We start from the raw sequence: 10,079 nt of genomic DNA on the forward strand, positions 1-10,079 counted from the left end.
AATATACAATATGTTATTTATTTATTTCATAAATGTTTTTTATGTTTTCGCATTATATCTATAATATTTCAAAATTGGTCCCTCCTACATACTATTCTATTAGGTCCCCTAATTTTTATGATTAATTTGAAGCTACTCATTAGAAATTGGGAACCTAATAGCAATTTCTATGATTTCATGGGCTGAAAAAGGATTTCGTTGTACCTTATAGCAATTTTAAGGATTGAGGGACACATCAAATATTATGGAGTTAAAGGACCACTATTGACAAAGATCCAAAGCGTAGATAATAACTTTTTCTTGGAGTTTTCGCGTTGGGAGCACAAATATTACAGTTTGAGCCAGGCCTACTCTTAAGGATATTTAGTTATTTGTAAATTACACATAGGTGTCCAGTGAAAAAAAACCGATGCTCAGAGGATCTGTGTGACACCACAAAGTTTAAGAGGACACGACTCACAAGTGAGATAAAAAGATAAAAAAGTTGGGAGGGAGTGGGGGCGGGGGGGTGGATGACGTCACAGGTAGAAACTACATAACTTAACTGATCTGACAAGGATATATAGAGAGACGCCAAAACTATGTTAGCCTTTTGTCAGTTATTTTTTCAATACTAAAAATCTAAATTACTAAAGTACTGATGCCAAAAGGTACAGCAATGTCAGGATATAATTTAACGTTATTAGATAAGATAAAATCATTTTGCACCAAGGACTGACAGAAGAAAATACAGACAAACCCCATATCCAGAAGCCATATGTAAAAATATTTAAGTACGTATATTGTGAAATGAAAGCTGTACCCTTGTTGAGACAACAGATAAAAGATACAAATAATTAAATTGACAGCATAGCAATCAGGCATCACTGCAATCGCGAAGCTATATTCACCAGCTTAGAGCTTAGGACAAGATTCGAATTTGCTTGGCCAAAAAAATACAGAAAATCAAGAGACACAATAATCCTTATCCACTTCATCCTGAGACAAATGAAAATTTGAACTTAGAACGCATTCAAATGGCTGCGGATAGACCTTATGTAGTTCTGTTGGTGCTGATAGATCCTCTAAGGGTTTGTTTGGATGACAAGAATTATTAGAAGTAAGAAGTAGATCAATTTCTAAAAGTATGAAGTAATCCTTATCCACCTCATTCACTTTTTTATATTTGGATTACAATTGAAAATATTGTTTAAAAGAAGTAACTAATACATAATATAAATCATAGTAAAATTACCTCCCTTTATCATAGCACAATAATCAACACTATAACAATCTAAAAATATTATAGCATTTTATATTAAATTATGGGGAAAACTGTTTCTGGGCCCCAAAAAAATAAAAGAGATGTGTCTCAGCCCCCCATTGTTTTTCCCTGGTGTTTCAGCCCTTTCACACTTTCCCAGAATTTTTTTTCCCGAAATTACCCTTCCCCACTTCTTCTTCTTCTCCTCTCCGCCTCCTCTCCCCTCTCTTCTTCTTCTTCTCCTCCTCCGCCTCCTCTCCCCTCTCTCTTCTCTCCTCATCTCCGCTAACTGCTCCTCTCCCTTCTCTCTTATCTCCTCCTCTTCTTCTTCTCCAGACCCTAGCCCACACCCCCACCCCTCCTCCCTCCCCCCTCCTTGCAATATTTACAGCTTGAAGAGAGGAGGATATTGATTTGGGGGTTTTCCTTGGGGTTGGTGTTCAGAGCCATTGCTAGGCAAATTGGCAAGTATTTTTATCCTTTAAACTCTTTTATTGATCGCCTTATTCTTCCTAATCGGCAAGCATCTCTTATCCAACTTTTTATTTTTCATGATCGCGTTATTTTTCCATAATCGACATGTTCATCTCCTTGTTTACAAATTCCATAAATTTCTTTCTTCTGAATCTATTTATTTGTTGTGTCTTTTGTGATTTCGATTTGATTGCATTATGTGCTGGTTTATAGTCCGAAGGAGTGTGTGCTTGTTGACGACTTGACGGTTGATTCAAATTTCGGGGTGTTAGCACAGTTGGGGGAGAATTTACATATTAGTCTATGATTCTTATTTCTCTAAGTATTCGAAATCTGAATGATGATAGTTCGAGAGTTGTCAGGACTTCATATAAATTTGATTCCTCAAGTGACAAGTAGTGCGTGTAATCTATGTCCAGTTATTTCCTTAGGGGATTTTGCTTTTCTCTCATGTCCTGTTTTAGTATTTTATATTGCTTGATGAGCCTTCCATGTTAGTGAGGATGAATCAGAATCTTTTGCTGGAATGTCCGTTGATCCTAATTCAACATGCCCTTGATTAAAGACTATATGAGGGCATAGAATATGCATTGTATTTGCTTTATTTTTTCTGCAAGATAAATAGAAATTGTCATTACTGGTGTCTAAAATGTGAAAGGTAAATGGAAATTCCATGGGTTTTTTTCCTTTCAAATAATATGCTACACTCACTGCCAGAGACTTCCTAGTGTCCATCAAATAGTCAATAAAGTAGATAAAGAAAAATCTCCAAGTGACAGCTTCACCTATGTCGGAGTTTGAGCGTGCGAATATCAATTAATGGGCAAGACATCTTGCTCATTTTGAAGTTCTGCATAAGCTAATATTCTTATGATTTTCTCTGTAATATTCACACATCCATTTTTTTGGTACTCAAGATGGGCTTGATCGATGGGATAGCCAACTGACAGCTGTTGTGGATGGCAAATTAAAAGCATCCTAACATCACCAATACTTTCTTCTATTTTTCTTCTTTTCTAGTTGGGATATCATGTACAAGCCTGTCGATTGCCTTTTCTGTCTCAACCTTTAACAGGGCAAGAACAAGGAGCTGATCTAGGGGCTAGCAGGGTGTCACATGTGGCTGGAGGTGATTCGATGAGATTGATGCTAAATTGCTAATGTTTAACAATTTTCCTATTTTGATTTATTGCTTGGAATTGCTAGCTGTTTGACTACTTTTTCTTTATCTAAACAGACGAAGAACAAAGTGATCCTTGGGTTAGTAAAGCATTAATCACAGCTGGAGGTGACTCAGTATTCTAATATATCCATCATATATTGCTATTTCTTTTTAACATGGTTGAGCGAATGCATGAATTCTATCAAATCGATTGGAAGGAACTTGGTAGTTTCATCTAAAGAGAAGGATGACGAGGATTGTGAATATGAGATGATTTGGGATGCAGAGGGATATTGGCTCGATTTGGGAAGATATTCGATTGGTTTTTGAAGCCCAAACTGATGGGGATTGCTTGCACACAAGGTGTTTGATATAATATCTCGGTGAGAAGAAATGGTTTTATTGGAAAGAATGGTTCAATCTCAAACGTGTGTTATAATTTTTATGGTTGTGGAATGTCGAAGCATCCTCCAGTGACTACTACTCAATTCTAAGATTGTTGTACTGATGATCCTTATGTTGCATCCAGAATTGCTTGTAACGTGTTATGTTTTATTGTTTAGTTGATTATACTATGTGTTCTTATGGTTTGGTTGTACTTAGATCAAAATTTAATAAAATATATTGTGTCTATTTAGTGATCAATTTTGGTGTAATTTGTTACGATTGTATGTGGAATGTATTGTGGCTGTCATGTGAATATGTACAACTTCATTGAAATAGAACTTGATATGCATAATAAACTGAAGATTATATATAAATTATATTTATCAAAACCTGAATATTATGATACATAATATGTACATAATCTTGAGGTTATTGTGTACATAATATATACAAATCATGTACATAATCTTCAAGTTACAATACACTATTAAATCTCATTATATGTTAACTTTCTTTATAAATTATGTTAACTTTCATCATTATATGTTAACTCTCATCGTAACATGTTAACTTTCAGCTGAACATGTTAACGTTCATCATAATATGTTAACTTTCACTGTGACATGTTAACTTTCATAATAATATGTTAATTTTCTTCATAAATCATATTAACTTTCATCATTATATGTTAGTTCTCCTCGTGACATGTTAATTTTCAGTTGAACATGTTAAATTTCAGCATAATATGTTAACATTCACTATTACGTGTCAACTTTTACCATAATATGTTAACTTTTAACTGAACATGCTAACATTCATCATAACATGTTAACTTTCAAACATGTTAATGTTCACTATAATAAAATTTTTACATTCTTACAGCTGATATTTCTTGAATAAACGATATGATTAGACTTACAATCATAGATATTATAAAAATATAATACAATGTGCTACAAAAGTCTTAACAACCTACATTGCTCTACCAAAAGTATTATACTAATAAGCAATCCACACCAATCACTAATTACATTCATAGTTTTTTTTAAACGCTTCTACGAAAATAAAGCAGTGAAAGTTAACAGGTTTGGATAAAAGTTAACATAAGCAGCAAAAGTTAACATTCAATATGAAAAGTTAACATACTAGGATGAAAGTTAACACGTTCTGCTAAATAAATGGTCACTTAGAAAGCCCGTTAAAATAGAAAACAATCACCAAGAATTAGAGAGTGGAAAAATATATATATATATATATATATATGTATATAACACTAACCATTGTTTTTATATATATACTGTTGTTTTGTATATATGGTCTTGAAATCTGCTAAAAGTCAACATAGAACTATTATAGTTAACATTTTCCCCTTTCTTTCTCCTGTTTTTATTTTTTCCTTTTGTTTTTTGCTAGTTTTTCCGCCAAAGATATACAAGAACTCAATAATCTTAACATGTAACTATTGTAGCTTCAATTTAATATATTATGATGAAAGTTAACATGTAATAGTAAATATTAACATATTATGATGAAAGTTAACATGTTCAGCTGAAAGTTAACATGTTATGATGAACGTTAACATGGTTAGTTGAAACTTAACGTGTTATGAGTACACACTTCATGCAAATCAGTGCTAGGTTTTGTCAAATTTCAACTTGAAAGTGCTATTTAGACTAGCAACACAGAGATGACCCATCATTATTTGAAATAATGCAATTAGTGTCTCTACCACAGTCCATTAACGAAAATATGTGACAAGAATCTATTTAATTTTTAATGTCAAGGAGACCATGAAACAAGAAATCAACAAGAAATAGACATCCTCAATTTATTAAATTTGAGTTTGAAAGTACCATTTGGACTAATATCACATATGTCATCAGTGTAACAAATAAACAATGTTTTCCACCTCCTCATATGTGACCAACACATATACACTAGCAAATAATAATAGTCAAACGGAACATATACTATACACTAGCAAATAATAATAGTCAAACGGAACATATACATAAATTCCAGGACATTATAAAAACAGACCTATCCTCTTCTTCCTTCAATGAATGTATCATCTCGGCAACTTAGCTCATAGTTAGTCGAGCATCAACAGATTTGTATATGCACTTTAATGCAATCTGAAGAAGCTTCACCATTCTATCTTCAGGCACTCCTTCATAGAGCATTCCCTTATCAAAAACTTCAACTGTCCATTCTTCTCTCACCACATAATGCACTCACTAAGACAAATCAAAACTATTATTCTGAACAACTATTCATCTCTGGGTTTTCACTTGCATAGATTTTTTTCATCAATCTCAAATCTTGTTTAATTCCATCAAATTATAACATACGCCTGAGATTGAGCCATTCTCTCCAATAAAACCATTTCTTCTCACCAATGCATTATATCAAACACCTTGTGTGCAAGAAATCTCACCAGGCATCTGCTTGCAAGAAATCAAGACAAAGAACAGATCCACATCAAATCCTCATCACGTTGACATGATTCAACATCAAACCGAACTATTTTGCTGCAGATGGAAGCTGGGCCGAAAATTGATGGCTACAAAGTGGATTTTTAATTTCTATTGAAAATCAAATAAATCAAAGGTGGAGATAGTTGCTTGGGGCTCAAGACAAATCCAATGGCTCAAATTCATGGAAGATTACTATAAATAGGGGTAGAGAGTGAGGGGTTAAGGGTATAAAAATTTTGTAAACTCCTTTTGGAGAGGAGGGCTACTCTTAATTGAGAAGGCCTTCCAAAAATTATAACTTTAGTTGCAATTAATAAAAATAATTTTTTCCTCTTTAAATTTGTTCTTTCTCCTCTTGTTGAATGATGAGGATGGAGATGAAGAGCAATTTGAAGGTTTGCATTTCTTTTCTCTTTTATTTCTTTTTAGTAATTTCTTTATTATTGCTTATTAGTTAGATTTAAATTCATGCTTGTAGTATAGATTTACTTTCTAGAATAGATTTATTTTCTCGCATTTAATTTTTATAATATATTTTGTAGTGTAGATTTTTATTTTCTTTGTAGTTAGATTTATTTCTTGTTCATAGTTTAGATTTTTCTTTTCTTTTTATTTTTGTAATTAGTTCATTTTCTTCTTGTTTTATTTCTTAAAGATGTGAATTTAATTCTTGTAGGAAGTTTAGAATTATATGAAACTAGTCTAATTTCCTTTATATTGTATGAATTATTCTCTTGCACTTAAAATGTTCATGTTTAGGATAATCAACTAGAGAACTAATCGGTAGAAGAAGAATTTGATAATCTATGCTTATCTTAAATGGTTTGATAGGTTATGCTTATGAATTCTAGGATTATTATCATGTTGTTGTTCTTATCATGAATAGTAATTTTGACTTAGATGATAATTTGATAGGTTACACTTTCCTTAAATGGTTTGATAATCTATGCTTAATAAATCTAAGTTGAAATATGATAAAAATAGAATAGTTTATATTTTGTAATTGAAATTGGTTAGTGGATCATATTCTAGATTTCTTACTTCTTTTGAATCCTCCATCTTGACTTTCTTAAATTTTCTTTTCATTCTTGGTTTTATTTCTTGATTTTATTCATTCATCTTTCTTGCCTTGTGATTTCATTTATTCTTTAATTCTTCCTTCTCTCCTCTAAAATTCAATTTATTATCTTTTGCATATATTCATAACAATCACTCAACAAAATCACACTTATTCTTTATTCCTAATTGTCATGCACAAAATATAAGAACCATTTCTAATAATCTCTTAAAATCACTTTCCTCGTGGGATCGATACTTTTTATACTATAACTTGATAAATTGTGCACTTGCAATTTTGGTACATAATTATGCCGCATCATTTGCCTAGTCGGTTTGCTCGTCAGTTCCGTTATGACCAACAGTATGTTAGGAACCCGAACCGAGGCTTGTGAACCGAGAGAGGTCTTATAGACGGTGTTCGAGCATGGATTTAGAGCACGACAGGTTGTACGGGCACCAACTTCATCAGTTGGTCTCGTGACTTAAACACTCGGGACAACATCAATTCTACCCGAAGCCTCCATGAGGAACCTTTAAAGCATTTGCAATGGTAGATGTATCAGCTCCAATAGCTGGTCCTATAACTAAAACTCTCATATGGTTAAACAAATAACTAGCGGGACGTAAGGGTAAGATCCATACCTATACATGAACCATCATCAATGGTTGGTCCTGCAACCTCTACACTTAGGCCTGCCACACGTTACAATGTCGGTCGAGCTTAAACTGTGTAAACTCCAGTAAATATACGAGTATAAAATGTGTTAACGCTGGACAACCGCTACAATGAAGGTCAATGCCGATCAATGCAGCGATAGGTTCGCCAAAATAAGGCTCAGAAAAATTCCAGGTCAAAGGATAATCCCCAGGAGTTCAATCGTGATTAAGATATGAATTCTTGATGAAGATGATCAGTTCAACGTCGATCCAACGACACGAGCTAATTCAGAAACTAATACTCCAGTTCTAATTCAAGATTTTGACAACGATCAGACAATAAAAGCAGAAACAGAAGAATTTTAGCTATTCAACAAAATACTGAATAGACTGGAAGATGAAGAAGTCTAAGAATTGAAGGATGTGCCTATCATATCCAAAGTATTCCAGGCTTTTCTATAGAAGAATAAGCCTGAAACACTTTGGAGGGGGTATTTGTAGGCATCAAAAAATGCATATAGGTTCCCGCACGTAGTTTGAAACTAAGAGAAGACAATGAACCCTATTATCTAAGTCAGAGAGGATTATCCAAGTTAAAGAGGATCATTCGATATTATAAAAAAAAGCGAAGGAACGCACATGAAACGTCAAAATGTGTGAAACAACAAAGTAAATACAATCAGGAGGACTCTAGAGTGACCCGCATTAAGAAGTGAAATTTTGACCATGATGAGATTTGAATACAAAAAATATCAAAAGACAAACGTTGTAGCTCTCTTGTTCATATTTCTAAAGTATTTTAAATCACTCATTCTGAAGTCAGATGAGAGAATTAAAGTCAAAATACCAAAGACAATATAAACTATCTCGGAGAATCCGAGTCACCTCAAAGTGACTCAAAAATTCCGAGTCACTTCGAAGTGACTCGCATCCAGGTCAGCTCCTGACATGTTTTCTGATGATATTGGCTTCTAAAACTCCTTGGGGTCTGTAGGGTCGAAAAATTTAAGATTGATTGATTCTCTTATTTTAAGAAATGGGTTCGATCGCTTGGTACGAAACCCTTACAATCACTCACACTCTCTCTCGATTACAGATGAAGAGAAGATTAATTCAGCCTCTCTTTGTTTAACATTCAGCCTCTCTTTGTTTAACGTGGGTTCTTGGTGGCGAAATGATGCTTCCCTCGATTCTTGAGTCGAGATTGCTTCCCGTTGATTATCAGAACAAGATTGCAAGAGCTTCTGACGTGGGTTAGAACACGAGAATACGAACGTTGATTTCTCTTCTCACGATAGCCAAAGATCTACAAGTCCGAGTATCGAAAGCCAAAGTCCAGTCCTCCTCTTAATAGCTGCTCGAGGCTATTTATAGGAGTTTGAGCACGTAACCGACGTGCTATAATCGTGGAGTCGTGGGCGTAACTGATGCGCTGAACTTGTGGAGTTGTGGTGTAACTAACTCCTTGAATCTAGCCCATGTGGCTGACAGGGTCTTCATAACCGTTACAGCCTGATTTAATGTAGGTGACGAACTTCACTGCATTGGCAAACCTCGTCTTTGATGTCGAGCCTCACTGCGTGGTGAGCCTCGTGTTTGATGTTGAGTCTCACTGCGTGGCGAGCCTCATCTTTGACGTCGAGCCTCACTACGTGGCGAGCCTCTTGTTTGATGTCGAGTCCCACTGTGTGGCGAGCCTCGTGTTTGATGTTGAGTCCCACTGCGTCTTCACTGACAAACCTTAAGTCTGATGACAAACTTTGTTTTCATTGATGAACTTTATCTCCAATGATGAACTCTGAACCTCGTATCCAATAATGAGCTTCGAACCTCATATCTAACGACGAGCTTCATCTTTGAAAACTAGAATTCAACTCGTATCCAACGACGAGCTTCACATCATGTTTCTAACAACAAGTTTTGTTGTTTGAGACGAGGTTCATTATTGTAATGACCCTCGTCATGCTCGTTATGAGCTTCCACATTCTAAGGCCAAATGATTAGCCAATGATCTATGAAGATCCATGAGAGTGGAGGAGAGATAGGCTTTTTTTATTAGTCTCTCAATCCCCTCCCCTTTCTTTTCATATTGATCATGCCTATTTATAGGCTCAGGGCCATTATAGAGTGAGTTAATAGGCTTTAACTCCTCTTATAATGAAGGAGTTAGTGGTCATTAACTCCTAGTTAAATGAGGTCATTAACTCTCTTTAAATAGGTGAGTTAGTAGTCATTAACTCTCCTTAAAGGGGTGAGTTATTGGTCATTAGCCCTCATTTAATGTAGCCCTTTGAAATGGTGCCTGACGAGGTTCATTTTCCAGACGAGGTTTGTCCGCTTGACGAGGTTCGTTTGCCAGACGAGGTTTGTCCGCTTGACGAGGTTCGTTTGCCAGACGAGGTTCATTTACCAGACGAGGTTTGTCCGCCTGATGAGGTTCATCTGCCAGACGAGGTTTGTCCGCCTGACGAGGTTCGTCCGCCTGATGATGCTATATGTTTGGCGAGCTTAACTGCGGCTTCGTCTTCGGCGAACTTCATCTTCAATGATGAACTTTATTTCTAGGCGAACTTCGTCTTTTGATGGGTAATGTGTTGTTTGTCCTATTGAATTAAGACAA

The sequence above is a fragment of the Asparagus officinalis genome, chromosome 9, assembly GCF_001876935.1.
Source record: "Asparagus officinalis chromosome 9, Aspof.V1, whole genome shotgun sequence".
NCBI classification, from domain to species: Eukaryota; Viridiplantae; Streptophyta; class Magnoliopsida; order Asparagales; family Asparagaceae; genus Asparagus; species Asparagus officinalis.